This window comes from Falco rusticolus, chromosome 12 (genome assembly GCF_015220075.1).
Source record: "Falco rusticolus isolate bFalRus1 chromosome 12, bFalRus1.pri, whole genome shotgun sequence".
Lineage (NCBI taxonomy): Eukaryota > Metazoa > Chordata > Aves > Falconiformes > Falconidae > Falco > Falco rusticolus.
The window spans coordinates 28,837,649-28,863,822 of NC_051198.1; the positions used below are offsets into that span (position 1 = coordinate 28,837,649).

General features: G+C 47.2%; 1 long non-coding RNA gene across 5 annotated transcripts; it reads right to left on the bottom strand.

Annotated features, from left to right (window-relative positions):
* Positions 1-223: 223 nt before the first annotated feature.
* LOC119156310 lies at positions 224-25,372 on the bottom strand. 5 transcript variants are annotated; one of them, XR_005107063.1, is made up of 6 exons: positions 25,072-25,372; positions 13,222-13,369; positions 8,635-8,929; positions 7,175-7,660; positions 6,614-6,660; positions 224-3,872 (listed from the first exon to the last, which is right to left on the bottom strand). It is a non-coding gene; the product is annotated as an uncharacterized LOC119156310 (long non-coding RNA). The 5 variants fall into 5 exon arrangements; XR_005107064.1 differs by lacking the exon at positions 224-3,872 and having other exon boundaries at positions 3,879-6,660; positions 7,175-7,359; positions 7,461-7,660; XR_005107065.1 differs by lacking the exon at positions 224-3,872 and adding an exon at positions 3,879-5,926.
* Between the last annotated feature and the right edge of the window lie 802 nt (positions 25,373-26,174).

Genomic DNA, 26,174 nt, shown 5'->3' on the forward strand with positions numbered 1-26,174 from the left:
TCATATAAAACGGTAAAGATGCGGACCAATATCCTTCAAGAAAGGAGGAACAGAAAGAGGAGGAAGAGCACAGAGGAATCTCACCAGTTTGCACCCTTCAGATTCCTGTTGCCAGCCCATTTACTGCAAGCTTCTACGCCATGGTGTTAGTTCATGTGCCTGCTATTTGGCAGCCTTTCATATCTCACTGGAAATAGGTGTTTGGGCATGACAGAAAAAAAAAGGAACAAAAAAAAATTTGACTTGCCTACTAAAAACAAAATGCAGTGGTGGAGAAAGCAGGTCACAGTCAGTAGCACATCAGCATTCGGCCACGGCATTCTCATTTGGAGCTTCACTCTTACTACTTGACTGCTCTTATGGTCCTGCTGTATTTTGTGAAAGTTGAGCCTGAGTGTGGGGGTAAAACGTTACAAATGTCCTCCTGATAAAACTCATGTCATATGTCATACTTAGAAGGAAATACCCAAGTCTGTTGTTGATTGGGTACTTTAGAGATGCCAGAAAAAGGGGCTTTGAGATCATACAAGTAATTCTGGAGCCTCTGAAAACATGTGTTGGGACTCTAATGCAGGCACGTTCCACAGAGGTGCTGAGAGAGAAGCAGCAGGAACTTTGAATCCAGAGTGCTAACCTCTGGACTGTTGATAAGGGGACTGGATGGTTATTCCCCAAGGTCTGGGTGAGAGCCTGAGGGGGATACTGGGAAACCAGAGCTTAATTATGACTGTTGTGGGAGGAGGCAGCAGCACCAGGACAACGGAAGGGGGTCAGAGAGGGGATAGAGGAGCCAGCCTTATGTAAACCGTTTCTCAAAGTTACACAATGGAAAATAGTAATAACGCTAATGCACTTTTATAATGCATTCCTACAGAGATTTAAAATGCTTTGAAAAGGTAAGTAAATATTATATCATAAGGTGGCAAATGGAGAATGTGGAGCAATGAGGAAGTAAATGGCTTCCTTGTAACTACAAGGAGAGTCAGAAGTGTGGTGGGGAGCAGAAGTGAGGTCTGTGGAGCCCTCTGAGCACTGCTCACAGCCTCTCAAATGTCCAGCTCTGCTGGACAGGAAGAAAGGTGGCAGGTTAGGAAGAAATTTTGCCTAAATCAGGAAACAAATCAGAACCAAGAAGCACATTTTTCAAGACGGGAAAAATGTTTGTTGAAAACAACAGAGAAGCATTTTGGCTTCCCAGGATTTTATTACCTTTTCGAGTGTGAGCCAAAGGATCCTATCCAAGTTTCCAGAGATTATTCCTCACAGGAAAAGCAAAGCCCTAATAAAGGACATAGCAATTGCACAGTAAAAACAACAACAATAATAAAAATATGTCTTTTGTTTAATCACCTGGACAGATCCAGTGTGGTGCAAATAAAACATGGGATAACAAGCTCCAGACGACAGGTCACATCCGCGGGGGCTTGTCAGGCCAAGGCAGCAAAGTGAGACAGAGTGAGATGCTGGCAGGCAACAAGGAAAGGCAGCATTCCTATGGTCTTGGTGGTCAAGCTGCTGTTTGTCAACAGCTCCAGTGACCTTCAGGAGTTTTCTGCCCTCCCAAAAAACATTCAAACCACTGGCTGATTTCCCAGTGATAACAAACGTGCCACCTCTCCTTAATACCTCCCTGGGCTGGATTAGTCCTTTTGGGGTTACCATGGGGGGAGCAACCCAACCTTGGGAGCAACCACTAGATGCAGAGGGACCTCCATCCTGTGGAGGATGTGTCCTGTACCTTTGAGCACGTCTGCCCCATGTAATGAGGAATGCTGCCATTACCCTGCTCATCCTCATCCCCGGCCACAAATCGCTATGTACTGAGGACAGCCCTTGACTGGCTCTGTGGGGGACTTACAGCCCTTGGTTCATTACATTTGCTCTGCCTCTGCTCATGGCATGTAGCTGCCCCCTTTCTGCCTGGACCATTTGTTGTCCCTGGGCAGGCAGAACTGCCTTTGAGTGGCTTCAGCTCCTGTGCAGACACCCCAGACAGCTCCTGTGCTGTGTGTCTTCTCCTGCCTGCAGTACTGCTGTGAGGGAGACAGGTCATCCAGGAGATCTTTTAGCTGGAAAGATGAGATTATGTGGCTCAGGACTTTCCCTGCAAGACAGAAATTGAGTCTTCATCAAAAACTCAGCTCTCGCTCCTCCTGGACTGAAATGAGGGCTCAGCCATGCAGCCAGAGGTAACGTTGTACAGATCTGCAGGACTAGTCCTGTGTTTTCCATGTTCATTTAGATTTCAGGGACTTACGGAAAAATGTCTGTCCTGTCATATGAAATGCAGAAACTAATAAACAGTGACTTGCCTTTCTCCAACTGCAACACTTAGCAGCCGCTCATGGCCGCAGCGTCGCAGCAGGTCAGTGAGCAGCCAGGCATTGCCCCCATTGCTGGACAGGCAGACCTAGAGCACAGGACCACTGCTGGAGATCGCTTCTTTTTCCAGAAGGGGTGGTGCATGGCCTCCTCCCCCGTCACAATCCCTCCATGGGCGATACTGCTGCCAGGAAGGGCCATAATCTCCCCTGCATTTTGGGGATACAGCATGATGGGCACATCTCCAGATCACCCTCGCTGGCTCACTCCTCAGCCAGCCTGATCCATGGGTTAGGAGGGGAGCAAGGTGGAAAAGCACCAGCCATCTCCGCTGGAAAGGCTGTACATGTAGCTGCCAGGAAGAATTTGGCTGTGATTATGTGAAATCCGGTGCTGTTTGGTCTGTCTCAAGCTGACGTTCTCTGCTCTGGCTCATCATGGACAGGATCCAGCGTTCTGGGCGAAAGCTAATGCAGCAGCTGAGGCTGGCACGGAGGGGACTGAGCCGGCTTCAGAAAAAGCGTGTGGCTTTCCAAACATCTTGCAGTCCAAAGCAAAACCAGCAGTTCTGACATGCTGTGAGCCATAAACAATGAGCTTTGTCAGCATGTCTAGAGGAAATGATAATTCCTGGAGTGTGAATGATGAAATGTTAACCAAGATGGAGGCTTTGGATAGCATTGTGGTTAGGAAAGCATATGTGCATCAGTGTGGAAGAGCTGACACCAAGGCAAAAAGCCTTAACTAAGGCATTAAGATCTTCCAGGTCTCTCAGCTTACTCCCCAGTGGTGTTTTCTCCTGTTCCCTGTGTAAAGTGTAAAGCATTGCTCAAGCTGAAAGGGACCAGCACCTGAATCTGCCCCTCTTGCTGCATGGTTCTTCATCACCTACCGCGCAGCCCTGCCATTCAGCTGTCTGAGACACAGGTCTCCGTGCAGGTCAATTTATTATTGAACGTGCATTATGAGATTGGCTATCCGACTTTTCCATTCTTGGGATTAATAGGCAGGTCTGATGGTTCTGGTCTTTTCAGTGTTGATATAAAGCCTAATGAAATCAGTGGGAGTGTTTTTATAGGTTACGGTGACCTTAACAGAGACCTAGTAGCCCTGTGCTTAAATATTTTGCAAGTCTGTTGCATAGTTTCAAGGCCAAAAAGAGTCAAGGCATATTTTTCCCCTTTGCTTGGAGTATGTTAAAACTATCCATTGCAAACCGTGTGAAACATTTCCAGTCACTCCGGTAATGAATAGCATTGACATGCATGTATTAGCAGAAAACAAGAGTAACAAGAATCAGAGAAAAATGGTGCAATTATTCATAGTAATAATATTAATTTCATAATGTCATCACTGTAGGGGTCTGTTGCAATAAATAACCTCGAGAGTTATCATAGTGTGTGTGACAGAGGATGTATGTGCACAAGAGATCTGATTACACAGTAACTTTTTCCCGATGTGCCCTATGAAGCATGGAACCTTGATCACTCTCCAGCCACCCATCCTGTGGTTGTTCTAAGAAAAATGACATTCAGTCCCATTATTCAATGCTGCAGAAAAAAAAGGAAAAAAAAAAAAAAGACTCAGTGTTCTGCTACGGCTAGTGTTACCCTCAGGCATTTCTGGCATGTTTCTGTTGTAAATTCATTTTATATGTGGCCAGGAAGTACAACATCTTGTTGCATCATGTAAGAAAATACCATATTTCTTCCCTGTTGCTCATTTCCAATCTACAGAAGCATCTGGCGGGAGTATGTCAGAAGATCTGCCATTAAATCTAAGAGTTTCGGCCCACAGTATAGTTTCAAGCCTAAGTCTCAATTTGAAAGAACAACGTCAAATATTTTACTCTTCTCCCTTTTTAACTGTAACAATTTATTGTGCTTCTTTATTTCAAGCATGACAATGATCTTCTTTTCTACCAAAACCTGGTTTTGCCACTGTCACTTCTGGGCAATTTGTTTTTGGATGGAAATAGAAATTAACACTGCTGCTTTCCAGGAAAATCCTAGCGCCGTAAGTTTCCACCAAAGCCTGTCCCACAGCTTAACATGTCCAAGTTGTGAGGCACCCTTGCAAAACCATACAAAATACTACATAAGGGAAAGTAATAAAAGGCCAAACACTCCAGTTTGCATGAGTGGTGCTGCAGGGGTTGAGGGGATGGCTAGCCACACTGTGGCATTTGCTAGAGGGGCACAGATTTTTTGGAGAACTTGAAGACTCATCACAGACCTGGCTTCTTTCCCACCTGTTGTTCCTTTCTCTTCTGCCCTCTCTGGACCAAGCCAACATCTGCTTCACCATTCCCATCATTCTCACAATCCCCAAAAATGTCCGTGGAGCATTAGGAGGAAGGTAGAGAGCCATTTGCACAGCATAAAAATTGCTTTCATTGCTCCTACTAAGCCAAGGTCCAAGCCACACAGACTTGCGCACCGTCCGCTGGCACGGTGCCGGTCAGCTCACCGCCCCAGACATTGTGACGGAGCTCTGTGGGAACAGAATCACATCGCTTCTGCCACGCTCACCTTCCGTGACCTGCCCATTTCTGTCTCACTACCTCGCCTCCGGCGAGAGTCTCTCTGTCACCTGGTTAATCTGGGAACTGAGGTGTGGATAAGACAGGTTGCATTTCCCAGTGGTCAGAGTGGCTCCTCTGACATAAGCCTCATGTTCGTAATAGAGGCAGGAAAATTTGAGAAAATACATCGCATGTAATTAGTGTAACCTTTCTGCCAGGTGGTTAACAGCTGAGAAAAATCTCTGGCTTTAATATACCCATGGCCCCTCTTGATAAAGGACTAAATTCCAATCTCCATTTAGAAACCTGAGAAAACTAAACATACCCTCCCTGAGAGCTCTTTAAAGAGTTGGGTTTCCACCACTCACTTGCATTCCCAGATCTTTATTAGGCAAGAGGGAGCACGGTCATAAAGCCAGGCGAAACCAGCAATGGCAATATATATCCAGATAATGAGCAAAAGAGCCCTCTTTTTCAGATCTATTGGCAGGGGTCCACCTCCCTCCCTTCCCTCTCTCTGATGAAAAGGTCCCCCAGGGAGAGCCCCATGGCTCCAGCACCTTACGCCGGGTCAGGATCAGTGAGCAGTCATGCCCAAGGTTGCGATGGAAGACCCCAAACTTTGTTGCCGGTGCTACAGGTAGGAGAGCTCTCAGCTGCCTGTGCAACCACCCAAAAACCTGGTGCTGACACACGCCGATGCTCCACACCACCCCTGGGACTAATCAGGCCACGTGACGTGGAGCTGCGAGGCAGGAGTTTAGGCAGCAGCGTGCCATCAACCCACATCCAGTTATCCACAAACTGGCACTGGAGTGTGGTCTACCCTCTTGCACTACATTTACTCCTGCCACACTCTTGGCTCCTCGTAGAGCCTACAGGCTGAGGTGGAGGAAGAAACACCATTCCAGCCCACTTTAAGGCATGTCATTAAAGCAATCCAGGTACGCGAAAGACAGACCACTTTCCTTTCCCGGGCAACTGGGATGCTGCTTGCTCCAAGAGGCTGTCATAAAAGTCAAATGCCTGCATCAGTATGTCCTGAGCACAAGGGTCCTTAAGGCTTCTGGTCCCAGGTGACTGGAAAGGAATGACTGCAGTTTCCACAACTGTTTTTATCTTCTCAGTTGCACTTGGCCGGGAGGTTGCATCACCCCAGTTTGGAGGCAGGAACCTCACTTCTCCTGTCTGTTGTGTTGCTGTAATCTGCCCTACTCTAATTTGGAATGATTTGGAGGCTGCTGCTTCGTGCTGACTAGGTTGTGCCCAAGGCAGTATTTACCATGAGAGGTATTTCTACATGTGTGCCATCATTTGCAACTCCTTATAAATGATTTGGGGCTGAAGATGTAACCACTGATCTTCTGAAAAGCCTAGATGGTTTAACCCATTTAGCCAATTTTAGGAGAGTGACAGCTTTTAAATTACAAAATCTGGTGCTTTTCCCTTCCATTCTGTCTTAGTGGGTCTATTCGGACTTCACTGAAACAACCAACGGCTGGACAATAAGTCAGTTAGCTCTAGGCTAGATTCTTCACCACATTCAGCTAAGTCAGAATTAAGCATTACTCTTAGAGGTGAAGCTGTGGAGTTAGAAGTGGTTGGGAAGGTGTACATGGAAAATGCTAAGTGAGAGGGATTTGGATGTTTTCCAGGTTTTGCATGTTACAGCCTTTTACCTGACTAATTTATACTTTGTGCCCATCTTAAACTTAGAAACATAATCAGAAAACCTAAGAGAATCCTTCTGAGCCTCCTTAAACCTACCTTTCCCAGAAGAAAAGGGAGGCGCTTTCTCATTTCATGAAATCTCCCTGTTGAAAAAAGGGAGAAAAAAGGCCATGAAAAAACTGTACATGGCCTTGACTCCAGAGCAAGAAGCAGCAAGACAGGAGCCAGGGCTGAAGGAGACTACGTGGAAAAGACAGAGAATGTCCAAATGGCAGCAGGGAGGCAACACGAACTGTCCATAGGCATTCACCCGGGCAGAGTCGCTCATCTCCGATGAGCGGCCGATGCCCAGGGGAAGCCGTGTTGGCTGGTCAGTGTCACAGGGGAGCAGTGAAGAGCGTTACCCGGCATTTGGAGAACACTTCCAGCCCTTGTCCCGGCTGTCCAAACACAACACGTTACGTGGGCAGAGGGAAGAGTGTCTGGAACAGGACTCACCTTTCCTACCAGTATTGAAGTGTTCCATTTTAGTTCTATTCTTTTCTCTTTTTTTCCTTTTTTGCACCCCCCCCCCCGGCTTTTTTCCCCTTTTCCCTCCCTTTCCCCCCCCCCCTTTTTTTCCCAGACAGCGCCCATCCGAATGGCCCTACGAGACACCTGCGCCATGTGGCTGTTCGCTGTTGAGTGGCCATCAGCTGGCAGCAGCGGGGGGGAGCTCGGCAGCGGTGGCTCCGGTGACCTCTCTACTGGAGGGTTTGCACGATGCCTGGGATCTCCTGGGACAGACTGGAATGATGTACACGGGAGGTATTCCGGGGGTCATTATACCCTGCGGGAGGAGCCTGGATCGCAGTGGTCCTGTTAATTTCTTTCATTCATCTCCACTGAAGTCCACAGTCGAAAGCAATTCTAAGCGCTTGGATCATACAGAACATATAAATACCTGTATTCTGGCTCGCTGTAGCAATTCAGTGATAAGTATGACTCCCTGGTGAATGAACAGGATATCACAGGCTTATTTTATCTTCCAAATGGGTCAGAGTTGAATCTTCTTCTGGATTTCCACATTCATTTCTCTTACTTGAAGAAAGCATTGTTATAGTTCTCAGACCCACGATCGCAATGGAAACACCTCCAGATCTTCTGTAGGGATTTAAAATAAATTTGTTGCAACCTGCAATTTGGTTCCACTTTCTAATGAATGCCTTCATGTCTATATATAGGTGTAGTGCAGGCTTACATAATTCAGCCTGCGTTCCACATATGCAGATCCAGTAACTTTGAATCAATATGTATCCCTTCATGACTACTTTAAGGGGAATTAAATTAATTAACCTTTATAGGCAATAATGGCCTTTCCTGTGGTATCCCTGTTTGTGTACCATTATCTGAAATAATGAAGTTATACCCTTTGATTCAGATATACTATTTTCAATAACAGTATAGGTCTTGTTAGCGATGATAAAAAAATGTTTATAATATCTTAAAAGAAGAGTGATTTTGCATTTTTAAAATGGTGCGATTCTAGCATTTTTACAAATCTGAGCAGCAGATGAAAGTTTTATATGACAGCTGCTTGAAAAATGTGGAAAATACTGATGTGAGCTCAACAGTCACAGCTGGATTATTTTGGCTAGTGTGAGTATTTCTCTAGGCCTTAAAAATAAGGCAGTGGGATAAAACAAATTCTGACCTTAGCATTAGATTTGCAGGCAGAGTGCAATATGTGTGTTGTGCTTTCCAGCGTATTTTGGTGCTTGTGTTCAATACACAAGGTGTATCCAGCGTATTTTGGTGCTTGTGTTCAATACACAAGGTGTATGTTTGTATACATATATATATATATATATATACACACATACACGCACACACTCTCCACTTCACTTATATGTTCAGTTCAGATGTGTTTCAACTTCAAAGGACATGCAAGTACACATGCATGTATATGTCCACAGACATAAATCCAGCTCGGAACATAGACATACAATAGATGCATAATTTGTGTTTATATCACACTTGCTGCCTTGCTGAAGTCTTTCAATCAAAGATCTCAAAGTCTTTTAAAGTCATTTAAGAACCAACTATCCCATGAGTGTAGTCGTGAGCTGCTGATATACCTTGTCCCCTGTTCACGTATTTCACCAGCAGCGTGCTCAGTTCTGTGCCTCTCTGCATCCACACCAGATACATAAAAATTAAGCCTCTTGTCACTTGTGCGAAGTGGATAATTTCTAAGTTTACTAACGAAGTGAGCTGATTCCCCCAGGTCCTTGCTGGTTAGCAGGGCTAGGAGCAACACCCAGGGGCGTCACCGTCCTGAACCACGTACTCATCATCGGAGCAGGTGATGTCTCCAACATCTCTTTTTGCCACACAAATGCTCCTTTAGATTTTCCTGTCCTGCTCGTCATCCTGAAACAGAAGGAAAGACATCTAAAGCACCCTGAGCTCCAAAACAGGTTCCCCAGAACCTCCCAGGGTTTGGCCCGGTTTTGGCAGAGGAGACACAAGTGCGGTGATCATCAGCTGTGTGAATCCCAAGGCTAGACCACAGGATTTCTGTTAGACACTTTGACGGGCTGGACACAAAGCTACCAGCATCCCAGGTCTGCTCTGAACATCATAGGAAGAAAAACAAAGTTTTAAATTAAAAAAAGAGATCACATCAAGGTTAATCTTTCAAAAGCTGCAGTCCATCTGGATGCCTTCTTCCTTGGTATTAATTACGAAGACGCACCCTGTAATCCATAAGCAAAATATGAGTAAGATGTAAGCTGGCTGCAATGGTATTTAATATTTTGCTTGCTAACAGGGCATCTAATCCACTATGAGCAGGAATTCATCAGGCTTCAGGGGCTACCTAAAGCACACAATCCTTCTAAATGAGCAGTAATCCCCTCCGTTGAATCTTCTGTCTCATGAACTAATAAGTGATGCTAAAGTCTCGTTTGCTTTGGGAGCTCCCAGCAGTGGAGGGGATGACCCTGTGCCCAGCTCCAGGTGCAGCAGTGAGCAGAGCCCTGAGAGGAGTGTGGGCAATGAGGCGGATTCCTGGCATTTTTATTTTTGCAGCAAAGAGCCCTTCTTCCTTGGCACGCCAGTGCTGTCCGAAATTTGTGAATGCGAATGCCAGACTAAAAGGATCCCATGAATGGTCTCGAGCAGTGAGATCAATAACGTTTTCCACAAACTACGCTCTTTTACATAACACCTCCTTCCCCGCTCCCCATGGGATACACAGTGGGACGCAAGGCTGACATTTTGCAGATGCTGGGAGCACGGGCAGTTCCGGCAGCAGCGGCAGGAGAAGGAGTCAGCGTGGGGGGGAGGCACAGGCGACTGAAACTCATTACTTGGAGAGGTCGTGGGGGTCAGTGACAGTGGCGCTGAATGGATTTTTCCAGCCATTTCGAGCTGAGATTTGCACTCTGTAATCTGAATGCTTTTATCTATTTCTGAAAATAGACAGGAATTTTTTCCACAGGCTGCTCCAATCTGGCTATGGAGATGCAGGGAAGGATTACAGGGATAAATTCAGGTTTTGTTAAGCAAGTGTAGCTTTTCCAAACCAAACATAGACAACGTTCTTCAGCACAAACATGCATACAAGAGTTCTCTTGTTGGAAGAACACATCCCCTGGTGCAAGAGATGAAAGCGCCAGGTGCCCTGCACAGCCCCAAGCCCTTCGCTCCTGCTCCGGGCACTGCTCGCCTCCCCGGGCCAGCGAGGTCCCTCCAAAGCTGCCCAGAATGATCTAGACTTGTTTCCCCTGCTGAACAGACAAGTACTAGTTTACTCGGTAATTATCTTCTGTTTCACTCACATTTTGCTGCAGTTGAGCTTCCTCTCTTGCTTAGTCATGTCCTCTTCTGGCAGAGGTTTCTCTGAAAAGAGAGCTGATTCTAAAAATCAGCTAGCACAGAAACTGCCGGGTGGGTATATTACAGCACTTTCAGAGACAAGGAACCGATAAGAAGCCAGCTTTATTTACTAACTTTTTTTCTAGCTGGAGCAGAAAATGCGGAGCTGGGGCCTGGTTTTGGTGTTACTGAAGTGTTTTGAGCGAGACATTAAAGGGTGCACTTGGGTGTGTATATGCTGCTATCCTGGGGTAAAATACTGTGGGATAACAAGCCTTGCAGTTTCACAGCATTGCCTGTGCTCACGGGGTTTTGCCATTTTCCTGGTGTCCCTCAGTGCCACCAGCCTGTCGCCAAGCAGCTCACCTGCCCACCCTTGAGCGCTTTGGTCACTCTCCCACCGAGCATCTTCCAAGCCCTGGTAATGAACCAGATGCAATTTTCTCTTACCTGGGCTTTGGCACCTCCACTGTATATACAAAACAGTTATTATGAAGCATAGATTTTGGGGTGGAAAGATGTAACCCAGCCTGGAGGCTGGGGATGTGGCATGGAGAGTGGGCAAACGTTTGTGCAGAAGCAAGTACTGGGCCAGCAGATTGGGAGCTTTGCTTGCCATCCTGCCAGGAGGTGGCTCTGCCTAGCCATGCCCAGGTGGCAACAGAGCTGCAAAGTAAACACTCCAGAGCGAAAAATCTAGGGAAAAGCGAGGGAAAGCAAAAGGTAATTCAATTAAGCATTGCATTTATTAATGACAGTGAAGCCTTTGTGGTGGGAGGTATGAATCCAGATGGAAAAAAGTATATATGACCAGGGCCACATCAGGGCAAGCAAGGGCTGGAAAACGATGCCAAGAGCCGAGCTACTGAAGCACCCTGACAGCTCTGAAAGATTGATGGCAGGGGGTGACTGTCCCCTGGGAGTCTCCTCAGCTGGAGATTCAGAGGAGGGAAAAGGTCTCTTAGGAGGCAGCCAGATCCACTGAGCTTCAGCTGTTTGACAGAGGTTTCCATCAGCCCTTCTCAATGCAACGCGGCACATCCATCAAAATATGAGCAAACCAACAAGTGAGTGCAAAAACCCCTTGGCATTCACCCCATGCCCTTACCATGTACCAGCAGGCTCTCGCCACCCTCCTGTCTGTGCATCCTGCTGTTTGCCAGAGCTCAGAGCACGATTTCATGCCAAGCCAACAGCAAGCACTGCCGGGGGGGGGGGGCCAAGGCCTTCAGACACAGCCACTGCCTGGCACAAAGAGACATCAACCGCTTCCCCTCGGCCAGCTAAACACTGACAGTAAAATTAGTTGAGTCCCTAATTTATAAATTAACATTCTATGATTTACCAAACTGGTCAGACTAGAACTTTAAGCATCACCTTCTCCCGGACAAGGGAAGAGACTGAAAACAAACCCTAAGGAAGCATTCAAAGGAATTTGCTTGTGGGGAAGGATGCCTGTGCAGGTGGCAGCCCAGCACCAAGGATTTCAGGTGGTGCTTGGCCTCGGCGGGCGCTCTGCACTTGCTCCTAATGGTCCTGCCAGGTCGGGTTCCCCACGCACCAGCCTCCCCACAGCGGTGGGAGGTGGGCTCTGTGCTATCAGGCCTTCAGCTGGCTCTTCTGCCTCTCCCCCTGCCTTTCCCAGTAAACAAATAACAGCAGACTCCTGTTCAGCCTTGTCTATTTTGGGATCTCTAGCAGTCCTACCGATAATCACTGTTATAAATGTTTACACTGATGGGAGACTGGCCCATATTGTACAGAGATAATAACAGTACAATTTGATATTCATGAGGTGCTGATGATCTCTAAATATAGAAACAGAGTAATTATTGCTGGCATTACAGGCTGGATTTCAAAAAGCAGATAAATGGAGAAATGGATATGCTATTTATTGCAGCTTCAACAGTAACAACAGGAAAGCTGTCTCCCTTGATTAGGCGAGGACCAGACTGCAGAAGGCAGAGCTCATGGCAGAGGGGTGAAGGGCTGTGATACCCTACCAATGGAAGGGAAAAGCACAGCTGTAGAAAAAAAATCTGACAATGCACCTAACGCCAAGCTCACCCCAATTCACGTGACTATGCAAGACAGCGATGAAGCGGGTTGACTGTACCAGGAAAACCTATGGCGACTGGAAAAAAACATCACAGACTGTTCTACCAAAACCTCTTAAGGAAAGACGAAGGCTTTGGCCACCAAAATCCATGTGTGTCTGCAGCTGGAGCAGGCTGCCAGGGTGCAGCAAGAGCATGCCGAACTGAGATCCCAACCGTTAGCATCTGCAGGGAGCTTCAGCCTCCCTCCGGCCGCGCTTGTACGCCGGCCTGGGAGACGAGCAGGGCATGCAGCAGCATGGCATCCCCGCGTGCTGGCTGCTGCACGTCCACGTTTCATCATTCCTCTAGTCTGACTTCCTTCGATACAGTGTAGGAACCTTTGGCTCTTACTGGACACAACAAAAATAGTGGGTACTCGGGGAATAAGCGGGATAAACAGGCTGCCGGTTGACTGCAGAGTCTTCTGTACAGGCATGGACACGGGGCTTCAGGTGTGCGGGTTGGTATCACTGAGGGGGTTTCCAGCAGAATCTCTCCTCTGCTGGACATGGCGTGTGTCAGGGAATGTGTGTTTGGGGCTGTGTCCTTCTCCCAGCCTCTAGAAGGTTAGTTACTGACTGACAGGATGGACACCCCTCTGCCTGTGGTACCTCGCTGCTCACAGGACCCAGTGCTGCTTTGTGCGGCTGTTCTCTCCCACCTGCCTGGTGCTTCCACAACAGACAAAGCCAGATTTGCTTCGGCTTTGACCTTTACCACCACTGTGCTGAACAGAGCACTCACCTGTTTCTGTGGCTGTAGCAAAAAGCATGTGGATGGTAGCCAGGCTGTTGCCCCAGAGAGAGCAAAAGTGACGCCCTCGGACAGAACAGGGCAGGAGCTGTAGGTTCTTCTGGGTTTGGCAGTTGGTACAGCTTTGAACAACGATTTTCTGAAGTGAGATGAGGAAGGGGGAAAAAAAGAGGAAAGCAGTTAGCCACTGCTTTCAGACCAAAGTCTGAAAGCTAATTGCAAAGGGGATGTTTCTAAGAGCTGAACCAGTCTTTTTATTAAGGGATTCTGCAGCCCAAATGGTCAAGCAGCAACCTGAACTCTCAGGCTCTCCAGGGTTTGGGAACCGGTGCTTGTGTGTGAACTTCGTGTGGCTCACCCAGCCCGATACATGGAAAGCTAAAGTTATACACATACTCTGCTGCTACTCTACTGCCCTTTCTATACCTTCTCTATGCATACTACTAGCCAAAAGGGGAGAGAAGGAGGAAAAAAAAAAGAGACAAAAGAAAATAAAGACAAAAGGAAAAAGGAAAAAGAAAAAAAAGAGAAAAGGGAGGAAAGGGACAACAGGAACAAAAGGAACAAGAGGGACAAAAAGAAGAGAGAAGAAGAGAGAAAAGAAGAGAGAAGGGGTGAAAAAAAAATATCCAAAGAATTGCAAGTGAGAAAAAAATGGAGGTACCACTCCATAGCATGTACACAGTATTTACTGTGTTCCTGTAGGTGTACAGATATTGACTAGCCCTTGAATTGCAGTATAGCTGATTGAATTGGGTTATCCTCTGTTGTTGGAGCAGAGGGAGTCCGAGTTCCACAGACCTTTACAGCTTTTTGTCAGACACTACCTCAAAGTTTTTACTTAAGTTTTACAATTAGGGAAACCAAAGCACTGCGAAGTTACATTGCTTGGCCAAGGACCTACAGCATGTCACTGGTGTGATTTCCATGGGAGCTCAGCCTTGGTCTCGGTCACCAGCACTCTCAGACAAGAAGAGTCTTGGTCAAACTGGACGTGCATGGGGTTTCAAATTGGCTGTCCCCAGCAGCACGAGCTACGTGGCTTTGGAGAAGCTCTCCAGTGCTATGCTTGGCTCTGTGTCAGTATGGCGGAGAGAAAATGACTGGCTGTGACCAAACCGGTGTCACTGCCTGGCGGTCCCACTGGCTTGGCAAACAGACCCCAATCTCTCAGACAAGCTCCAGGCTCGTCTGCACCAAGTCAGCTCCCACACCGACAGATTCACTAGGCGTTTTGCTTAAATAACTGGCAGAGGATGTTCTTGTTGTTGAACATATGTTTCAGTTGGATAGGGACTGCTCAGCCTGTAGGGAATCTGTGCTGTGGCAAAGGCGGATCAGAGCGGTATTTTTTAATTAAAAAAAAAAAAAAAAAAAAAAAGGCATTTCAAGCATAGTTTGTACTCTGCTTGGGGAGGAGCTCTCTGCCCCTGGGGAGTTTTCAGGATGCTGAGCCATGACAGCAGCCGTTGCTTCCCTACTTGCTGCTCTTAAGCAATATATTGCTCTCCTGGGCAGGTGACGATGGAGACAGAGCACCACCTTCTCCAATATAATCCAAAGCTCCATGCACACTGTTCAGGTTGGAAAAGAATCCTCAAACTGGGATGCTGCTTCAGAACTGGAGAACAGAGGTGTTCACCCTGTTGCAGGTCCCCAAGGGTGTTGAAGTAGCTCTGGGGGGGGTCCAGCACAGGACACTAAGAGAAGTGGGTATGCTGGCAGGAGACTTGGTTTCACTATGAGAGCAGCGCTGCTGGGAAATCTGTAGGCTCTTACAAATCAAAATGTTAAAAAATGCAGCTCTGAGGCCTGCTGCTGTAAGCTTTGTGAGGTATAGACAAATCACCAATCTCTAGAGAAAATGCTAGATTTTGTATAAGGGAAAAATGTGACATTCATTCATAACTTCCAGGTTTTTCCAGTTCCCCTCTGGTCACAGTTCAAGGTTGTGCTTCCCAGTTGCAGCTCTTTACTGTTCATTTTTTCCCCCCACAAAATATGAATTTTGTCCTAATGAGGTCAATGATTGGAATTTTCTATTCAAGAAGCTTTTCTCCTCAGTTACAGATGGCTGTAGGCCTGGCAAGTACGCAAGTCTGAAGGTCACTACGTCCCATGGTGACAGTCAGGGTTTGTCACCAAAATCAGTTCTCTGTGCTGCAGACTGGTCTGCCCACCCATTAGTCCCATTGCACGAAACCAAGGGATAAAATGAAAGTGCAATAGGCATAACACCAGTGTGACAGGTCCCAGGAGCTACTCCGGCATTTATTTGGTGCATGTTCTCTGCCATGGTTGGTCTTGTTTTTTATAGTTGTGGCTAAGAGATGGTAACTTCTGGGGCTTGGAATAACTCACCATTTTTTAAACAGCTCCTTTGAAGCCCGGTGCGGAGGAGTCAAGGTGTGCATTGTAGAGGAGAAGGGACCTCAGAGAACAGGGGAGGTTTAGGGTGGAAAGAAGGTGGAATGGAAAGAAGGTGGGATTCCCAAATCTTCCCTTCCCACCTGATGTCTTACGTGCGTTACAGAGAAGTATGTCAAAAGCATGTCTTCACACGCAGCTGCGGGTCAGTTTGCTGTTTGGGACAGTGAGGGTGGGAAGTGGAAATAATCGTTGTTTTTAGCTGGGATGAACATGTTCAAATCAAACCTTCACAGCTATCTTTCCTCATAACTTTTTCCACTTCCGCTACCTGCAGCTCTCCCTTTGGAATGAGCGGTGGAAACAGTCTTTGTGGGTCATGAGAAAGGATCAGACTTCTAAATATGTTGTTATTCCTGTTTTCCAGCTCTCGGCACTCACAAAAACAGATGATTAAACAGAGTAGGTGGCAGTCAACTGATCCAGCTCTCCCGGCAGGTACAGGGAGTTCTCTGCAGAGAAGCAAAACTGCTGGAGTAGACATCTTCCCTACTGCAAAGGCGCTTGCTATTCTTTACAACCAAAACAATGCAGACGCTGCAAAGAGGCATCACCTCACTGGAACACCCTTTCCTGCATTTTTGTTCAGACTTATTACTAGATACCTGGTCTGCATTGCCCTGTAACAAAATTAGGAGCAAATCAGATCTCTTAGACTTTAACAAGGCAGTTTGGGGTTTTGTTTTCCCATGTAATTATACAGGAGGTAAGTGAACAGGCTTTGACTTTGATCCAGGTTTCTTGTCATGAATAATAAAATAAATAATAAATATCAAGAAGCACATACACATACTTACCCATCCCCTTATCTAGTACGAGCAATGTTGAATTTATGATAGCCTTACCCCTTAAAGAAAAAGAACTGAAAATAACTATGAACGTTGTGTCTTTCCTTCTGCAGCCCACACAGCTATAAGGTCTACTAGATACAGACGCCAAAGTTCATTTGCTACTGATGCACCATCACCCCTCTCCATGAGCTAAGCAGTGTTTTACTTCTCCTCGAGCCTTTAGAGCCATCAGGGCAGTATTATTTTCAAAGCACATGGGTGTTTTCTGGAAAAGCATATGAAACACGACGCACTTGTTGGAAGGTATGGGAAGTTTTGACTTACTGCTATGTTTCCGTTCCTTGCACGTGCTGCAGGGAGAGACCTGCACAGTGCGGAGATGGTGAAACATGCGCCTGGTTGGGATGGGGGAACAGGAGAAGGCAGATGATGAACAGAGAAGAACAGAGATGGCAAAAAGGAACCCACAGGGCCTGTCCCAGAGCTCTCTCAGGTGGCTTCAGGAGCCAGGACATTAGGGGAAATGGGGTGAGAAGGGGAAATACAGCAAGGAATTATTACAGAAGGGGTGTTTTGCTGTCCCTGAATGGATGTCCTGCAGGAAGAATGGCCCCCATTTTTCAGCTTTCCCCACTGCTCCTCATGACTTCATCTGTTGAGCAAGCTCCCTGGTTTCTGCTGGGAGAGGAGATGAAGTCACTTATGAGGCCAGGATGGGGAGAGGACTCAAAGGGCTTTCTTGGAGGAGCATTCCATGGAAGAGTCCAACAGACTTAGAGACAAGAAAGTTTCAAACTAAATAAATCAATGTTCAGCTTCAGAAATGCATAAGACCTGCTAAAGTTAGACTCCACAACAGCCTCGGTCACTGGGTCTGGAGCAGGAGAGGACTCAGCAGAGGGTGCGCTGGTGCCAAGCAGGACAGGCACATCGAACATCGATCTCACACTCTGCCAACAGCCCACAACCGACATCAACATAGGGAAACAAGTGTCAGCAACCCCCAGAGACAGATCCTGGAGGAGGGACCTCAGGTTTCCAAGCAGAAGTAACACAGTCGTCAGGTCTTCACTCCTGCATCACCATGGGGACACTCCTGCCCCCCAGCTCCACTACCCCACTGAGACACAAAACACCTCCTGACACTTTTGAGTGCTGCGCAACAGGAGTGGTGGTGAAAATCAGCCTTTATGAAGTACGCAGCCATCCTACGAGGCCTGCTACTTTGCTTCAGAAGTGCTGCTGCTATTCTCAGAGACACCACAGCCATCACAGCCCTCGCTGTGCCCATGGGATCACTGGCTTACAGTGGTCCCCACTGCCACAGCATCAGGGCTACCAGATGGACTGGGTCAGGCGAGGTGACCCTGCTCAGACCCCCCTGTACAGACACTTCAGCGCAGTCATGACTTGGTATGACCTGAAAAGTCAAGGTCTGACAGCCCTGGGAGACGGGCAGTCAGAGTCACTTCGTAGTCCTTAGACAACACTGCAGATACAACAGCTGGATTAGGCACCTCTGGCAGTCCGGGGGACAGCAAGGAGAACATAAAGCTGCTTTGCAAAACCAGCGGCAACGCTGCTTGTGGACATGTGCAATTGGGAATGGTCCCACTCTAAAGACAGAGTTTAAAAGCAGCCAGACATTTTTCCTTTGTTCTTTATTTTTTCTGCCACGACACGATGCAATGAGCACTGTTGTGCAGATGGTCAGCGACGAAGCTGTGTAACAAAAGAGAAAAGCGACTGGCCTAAAACATCTGACAGGGATCCATTAATCAAGGGCCAGAAATAAAAGTGACCCCTGCAGCACTGCTAGGGAGAGCTGGGAGCCAGTTCCCCGGCATGTCTTATATCCCATATCGAAACGCTACCTGAAAATCCCTCACTGGAGTCAGTCAAATCATTCAGGGACCTCGGCCAAGTCAACTATCTTCTGCTTTATGAGCCTTGAGGACCCTAAGGCATGCGCACCGCTGCTATGCACTGTAATGGATTCAGACCGGCTCTCTGCTATCTATATTTATCACGTTCCCCTCAGGAAGTGCTTTGGCAGGATTTTGTAACGAAACCCCTGCCCAGAGCGCTCTTTGGCATGCAGCGAGCAGCCTTAAAATAGCGCAGTGACATACTGCAATAATTACTCATATTAACACTCCTCATTGTGTGACGCTTTGTCCCCGTCGCCTGGCTCATCCCGGCGCGTGGTGGGATGGCAGGGAAGAGCTGGCCTTTCCCAAAAGGCAAAGTTCAGTGCCAGGCTCGCACCCCAGCCCCAAACCGCGCCGAGCCGCCGGCGCTCCCATCCATCATGCCAATGCCCCCATCAGCTTCCAGAGCCAAAGTTCGCAGGTGTTCAGGCAGGATATTTTGGCTCCTTTCTAGCCCCTTGGTGGCGTTTGATGAGAACGTTAACAAAAATAAGCATAAAAGCCCAAGCAGAGCATAACTTCAAACCCACGCTATAGGAGCGGGCTGCTTACTTGCCAGTTACATGCTGGCTCCCAGTCTAGCCCACATTTTCAGGTTTTTATCCCCTTTAGAGTAAATCTTCCTGCACTGTGCTAATAGTACATCTCATTTTACCTTAAATAGCGAGAAAAAAGTAGGTTCTAGTCAGAAGAGAGATGGGGAAGCAGGGGCAGCTTTGCTTGAAGTTGACAGAACCCTCCAAGTTCCGGTATTTTTGAGAAAATGTTTTCTCTGTTCAAAAGAAAATTATAAAAAAAAAATGCTTGAATTGCTTGAATTATGCATCTTGAGCGTCTGCAGTGCTTTTTTTCTGTTGATGACAAAACGAGCTTTTGAGAAACAACTTGTTACTGCTGCCTATTTACCTAAACTCACTGGATTTCAGGAGCTCGATCTAAACCCCATCCAAGCCAGTACAAAGAGTAACAAAGCCTTCAGTGGGCTTTGACTAAAACCTCAGGTCCTAGAGGACTGCTCAGGGTTCCCCACAGACCTGGGCCTCATGTTTCAAGAAGACACAGTTCTATAATTACAGAGGCCAGGGTCTCTGAACAGATATTGATGCAACTGCTTAATTACAGCTTCGCAAGGAGAGATAATACAGCTGTCCCTTCAGTATACTCGATGCAGAGAAAGAGAAGTCAGGGCATGAAGGCTCCTTTCAGCCTTTATTTTCGGTGAGTACTGTCACTTTGGGGAAAAGCACCCGGTAATACACACCATTTGCTGGTACATGATGTGACCGCTGCAGACACTGTGCGACACCCCATACATGTGACAGTATTAGCACATACATGTGCCCCCTGAAGCAATGCCTGCGTAGGGAGTTACAACCACGCTAACATCTCTCCTCTTCCCCCTTTACTAGGCTCAGTGAATTTAAAGACATGGGGAGTTATCAGAGCACGCACAAAAAGCGAACTATGAAGGAACAGCAGCAAATAGAGCCAACGCGTACAGCTATTTTTTTCATTAAGAAAACTCATTCAGGCCACATGAGTTAGCAAATGTGCTCGCAACCACTTCTGTAACTATGATGCCATGGAAAAACGCTATTCCAAGAAAGCATCTGGCTAAATACAACAAACTCCCATTAAGCGATCCTACACTTTTGTTAAACCGCAAAACATCTTTCAGAATATATCAAAGAACATTTTCCAAAGCTGCCTTTCTCTAGCGTGTCATCGAATGTACCCTGAAAGCACAGCTCAGCAATGAACTCAGTATCTGAATTTGTAACGGCATAGGTGTCTGCCAAACGTATCGTCACCAGCAAACAATGCACTACTCATATGGATATTTTTTTTTTTCCATGCACCAGCCTTTATTAAAATTCTCTCAATTAATTCCATGGTCTCCAGGACCTTCTGCCAAGGTCACCATTCATGGCTGAAAGGGCTGCTCACTAAGTAATCAACACTACTCTGGAGACTTTCTTGTAAGCTGTAATCAAACACAATCTTCTGTTAATTGCTTGCACATACTTGGTGCATTAACAAGAGGAGCTTTAAATATATATATATATATATACACACATATATAACCAAACACAACTGAGGAAGGCAAAGCTCAGATATTAGCACCATACGAGGATTCTGTTGATGGCTTCTCTATAAAAGCCAGATCTGATTAGTGACATGGGGGAAATGTTTTATTTGGAATAAAGCCTTCGCTTCAGAAGACCGTGTCTCAAATGCAGTGCTGGGTGGCTACATCTCTTCTAGCATAAATTCTTGCCTGTGGGACGAGGTCAGCAATAGGCTCTTGCCCCAGTTACTGCTCTAGATCTAGCTGTCTGCTGAAAATCCACTCCTGAATGTCTGTTTTTGAACCGGACTGGGTTTGTTAGGTGCAAAGACTTCTTCTTTGGTATGTAACTGTAGGGCACAGCCTGCCTTACCACACTCAACAGAGCAAGGGGTCTAAGGAAGCGCTGTCAGGAGCGAGCAGGACCGCACCAGCTCAAGGCGACCCGCTCCGCATCCCACTCACCCATGATGTCAGGTTATTTGACCTTGTAGAAGTGCTGCTACTTAAAACTGCTCAGTCAGCTTGGTAATTACCAGGGATGGCTCTCGGCCCTGTCTCACCGCAGCCGCTGGCTGAACAGCAGCTGATGGCACAGCTGACCAGCCTGTCACTGACTAAGCCACAAGCGAGCTCCCCTCCCCAAAAGCTTCCTCAGCCTGGCTTGTGATCAGAGGAACCGATAGCCTCTGCTGAAACACAGCATAGAGCAGGAGGTACCAAGGACAACCTGAGGCATTAGCAGAGCTCAGCAGGAATCCAGGACGAGTCAGTGGTCAGGGGAACATCTGTCCTGGTCTCTTAAATGCCAGTTACCTGATGGAGCCTGCACAGCTCTGAGCCCTCCTCTGCTCTTATGGGCACTTAATCGACTCATAGAAGAGAAGAAGAGCTTCTGGAGACAGCATATTTTGGTATTCAAATGTCTCAGGTGAGGCTACAGGCCACCCTTCTCGGACCAAGCAGACAAGATCAGGCATCTTTAAATGTCCTAGAGCATTGCTTTCTTCTTATCAAGTGTTCAGAGGGGCAAAGTCTAGTTCCCAGGAGCAAAACCAGAGGGTGCGGTGTTGGAGAGCTAGCAGACCCTACCAGGCTGCACATCTCCCTCTTGTTCACTTTTTCCCTTTGAGACACTGGCTCACAAGTACTTCAGACTCCTGGACTGCCCAGAGAGTAATTGCAATGGGTACTACAGCTTCGAAAGAGGATTGGACCAAGGTCCTGGAGAAGAATAAAAGAGGTCCCTCTGTCTCTTCTTGTTGATGCTTTACGGTTCTTCTACAGGTTAACAGGTTTTTCTAGGTATGCCACAATCCATATTACATTATTTTTCCATTGCTGGTTTCAAATTATACTGCTTCTCCCTCTAAGCTCATAAAGTTCTTTTTAAAAGCTCATAAAATTTCACCTGTGTACGTTTATGGCTCTCAGGATATGAACTAAACTCAATTGATTTAGCTATATTTACCATTGCTGAACTTCACGCTGTATTTCACCGCACTACCTTTTCAGGAGGAATAAGTCACTTCCTCCTCCTTTCCTCTGGCTGAATTCTTCCAGCACAGCCACTGAATCCAGAAGACTAATTTTTCCCGTCTTTTCTTGGAAACCCAGCAATGCAATTATGGCTTAAAATGTAAATAAGCATGTCTACACTGACAGATAGCTTAGTTTCCTACCTCACTGCCAGGCCCTAAGTCTCTGATCAACCACATCGCATATTCATAGAATCATAGAATCGTTTGGGTTGGAAGGGACCTTTGAAGGTCATCCAGTCCAACACCCCTGCAACGAGCAGGGACAGCTTGAACTAGATCAGGTTGCTCAGAGCCCCATCCAAACCAGCCTTGAATGTTTCCAGGGATGGACATCTGCCACCTCTCTGGGCAACCTGCTCCTACTTTGCTCAAAGTACTTCCTTCCAGAAGGAAAAACGAGCACATATGGTGGGACTGCCACCCTACATTTCCCACAAGACAGGCAATGCTGCTGTGGAAGGCCCCAGTTTTGGTCCCTTCTTCTGGGATGGCCCTTCAGCGCTCCTCTGGGACCCTCCACACTAACCTCTTCTGCATATTCCTACACGATAACCCAGAGCATGCAAGACATACCATCACATTAGGAAAGCACCAGCCTGTCTAGTTACAACGCCCACACACACATTTCTTCAAGCTTTTTGAGGAAGAAAAAAAAATTTAAAAAAAGAAACAAAACCCCACAGAAAAATAACAACGATGTGTCAAGGCCATAACTCATGGCCCAGGAAAGACCTAAGTCGAGAGCTATGCAGCGTGGGTGCAGCCAGGCTGCTCCAGAGGGACCCAGCCTCCAGCAGGATTGACACCAGCCCCCACCTACCCCTGTGGTCTGGGAACACCCTGAGGGGTGACACAGCTGATGAGAGAGCTCAAACATCAAACCCAGCTCCAACAGGCACCCAAATCCATGGCAGCACCTTGCAGACCTCAACTCTGAAAAGCCCGAGAGGCTTCCTTGGTCCTGCAAACGTAGGGCAGGTCGCTCTTGGTCTTGTAAAAGTTGGACAAAGGGGCCTTAACCAGCAGAAGACCAACAGCATCCGCGCCTCTGGCGCTGACAGAAATCAACACCTGTAAAGTAACATGGTAGGCAGGCATAAACTCAAAAATAGAGGCAAAGTTTATCTAAACACATTTGAGTTGCCATGATTTCTTTTCCCATTTTAGACAAGACTATGAAAACAGTTTTGATCTCTAGCCCTTTGTTTCCTTTACGGCTGGAACATGAAGTGAATCAACATTTCGGGACCTCCAAAATATTTTGATTTGCTTTTGGTATTTGCTTATAAAAATGATTGGAGTTTGTCGGAGGGAGTGGAAGAGCCAGGTTATTTTTTGCTGCTTGGGGAAGGAATGAATTTGCAAGGGGTACAACAGGAACTGGCTCCAGCCTTTTCAACTCTGTGGCTCATTCTCTTTCTTGGTTCCACAGTAAATTGTTGCAGTGGGTTGGAATGATCTGGTGCTGCTTGATTTCTTACAGCCTTATGACTCTGAAGCAAACGTTCAGCCCTGGTAGCATCACACCTTGGCACTGGTCACCTCCGCCCAGCCCCAATCCCACACACAACTCGCAGGATACCGGAGGAAGAGCGGTGGCAGCAGCCGTGCGGAGGCATCCTACATGGTGGATGGGGACCACCAGCCACTCGCTCCTGAGAGAAAGGTGGCAGGTCCTGGTTGCCACGGAAAGCAGAAAGCTAATAGACTTAAGTGGGTTACACAGAATGAAGTCTGATGGAAGGAAAAAAAAATCACCCTAGTGTGGAATCTTCTGCTTTTTCTTCCCCTAAGAGACTAAAAATTACATACTTGTCCTGTCCAGGGAGATCTGAAACACAGACTGGGCTGAAATCAAAACCCCATGTATGAACATTCCTGAAGTTTAGGAGAGGAACTCCTTTCCTAAGATAGGCCATCTTAAAACCTCTCTATAACGGCCAAACTAAAGTCCTAGATTCCAAGCAGAAATTACTTCGAGAATGTTACATCCAGATGTAGATATTAATGTAGCAGGTTTTGGCTGTGGGAAATCACTGATGTGGCCCACCAGACCACAAAACTCACCGGTTTTCTTCAGTATCACATGGACCAAGACATCTTAACATATAGACTCTCACCCAGGATATTTTAAAGTGAGAAGAAATAAAATCAAACATGGAACTGCTATCTCATTTGGTTTTATGCAGCAGACACCGTGTGCGTGAACAGCAGCACACCTCTCCTATTAACAGCCTCACACTTCTGGCCATGCTTCCTGGAGGTAGGTGGTTCACCGCTGTCCCTTCTGCTGATTTCGTATTGTTGTTTGAAAGGTGCAATCATTTTTTTCAGGGAAGAGATTGATTGGCCTAGATAAATGGACCAGCAGCACTCTCACTCATAAGAGATCATGCAGGCCGTTGTACCTGAGAGCACGAGGCCAACCATGCTCATCAGGTCATGGTGAGATGCAGCCACCAGCAGTGTGGGCAAAGGAGGAAAACTTCACCTACTGTTCTCCAAAGTCTTTCCTTGAGCCGGAGGTGCCATGGGTGCTGCAGCACTGAGATGATGGGTGTCAGCTTGGTCCAAGCTGCAGGCTGCGAGTCTGCGAAGAGCAGCTAGTTCAGCAATAATTGCTCTTCACAGCCTCCCTGCTGGAGGTTCTCACCATCTCAGATCTGCTCATGGGAACGCTGCCTAAGCCACTTCTCTCAAAGAAGTCCTGCTTGAAAAAAGTCAAGATTTTGTCCATTTACACAACTGTGGCTTAAATTGCTTGGGATCCCTTTCAGCTAGCCACACCATGAGCAGAGGAACCAGAATATTTAGGGGATGTCAGCGATGGGCAGCCAGATGCAGTCATTTCTTCAGCAAGCAGAGGTACAGCTGGAAAAATAAATGTGTGCATGGACCTGGTACCATCGCCTCAGCCACCGCTCTCTGTTGTGTCCTCCTCATGCAGGCAACCTCCTCCTGCTTTAAACTAACATCAGTGTACGGCGTCACCGCTGCCACGGCATTGTAACACAGGCTGCGCTCAGCTGTGTCATCTGCTGTAGATGTGGTCACCTTGAGCAGGGCAGGCATCGATGTCTTACCTTAGCAAGGCTGCAAGATTAACCAGCGCTCGTCTATCAGAGCTGCCTCCGGAGCTGAATGTATTTTCCTAGCAGAACTAAAGGTCCCGTATCATATCTCCGGGACACCAAAAGGCAACGAGGCTCTGTCTGCAGTCCTCGCTGACAGACACACTCGTGCACTTTCGGTCTGCCGAGCCAGCTGGATGGGAACCAAGCGAACTGCTGCTACGTAGTTATCAGGCTGCGCTGGCTCACCTCCTCCCAGCTTGGGGCACAGGCAGTGCAAGTGCATCTGCCTGCAAGAGACTGTGTAGGCAGAGAAAGCAAGAGGCAGACAGGGAGCGATGCAGCGGTGTTAGCCTCTTAGAAAACATCTAAGGAATCCCAGGAACAAGAGTTTCTGTGAAAAGTTACACTCTTCGCCCTGCTCTCCCTGTGGTCCCATCTGCTCTTCTTTACTGCTGGTTGTTTTCAAGCTGGAGGCAAGTGAACAAATAAGCACGTCGTATCTGAAGTTTTGATAAGCAATGTTGGTTACATTTAAAAAAATAATAATAAATTACAAGTTAGTCTTTCTCCATTTTTAAACCAGCCCGAATTAAAAAAAATACATTTCCTCCTTTCAGTGGAAACTTCTTTGACACATTTAGGTTAATAAGTCTTTTTGATAGATGACTTATCACTCACATTCCCATTTCCTAATCACTTCCTTGTCTTGCAGCCACCCTGGCTGAAGACTAATGATAGCTTCTAATAGCCGCCTCAACCGCCTTGCTCCTGCCAGCACTGGGCATGGCCCCGAGCGCTGCAGCCGCTGGTGCTGGGGCTCTCCCTGCTCCCTTGGCTCCAGACCCAGTGCAAATAGCACCTGCTCCTGGGAACCAGACAGTGGACACTTTCACCCTAGCTTCATATTTGTAGACTGGTGGAGGAAAGTCTACAGCATTGCTTCACAAAGAATGGCAGTTTTAGAGCAGCAGCTTCCTCTGGGGCACGCCTCCATGGGATGGGTGAAGAGCACCCCAGCCCTACGGCTGGCTGTGGGGCTGGAGATCAGCCCCATGGCTCTCTGACTGGGGAGAGCAGCTGTGCAGGACCAGCGCGTGGGGAGAGGAGGAGAG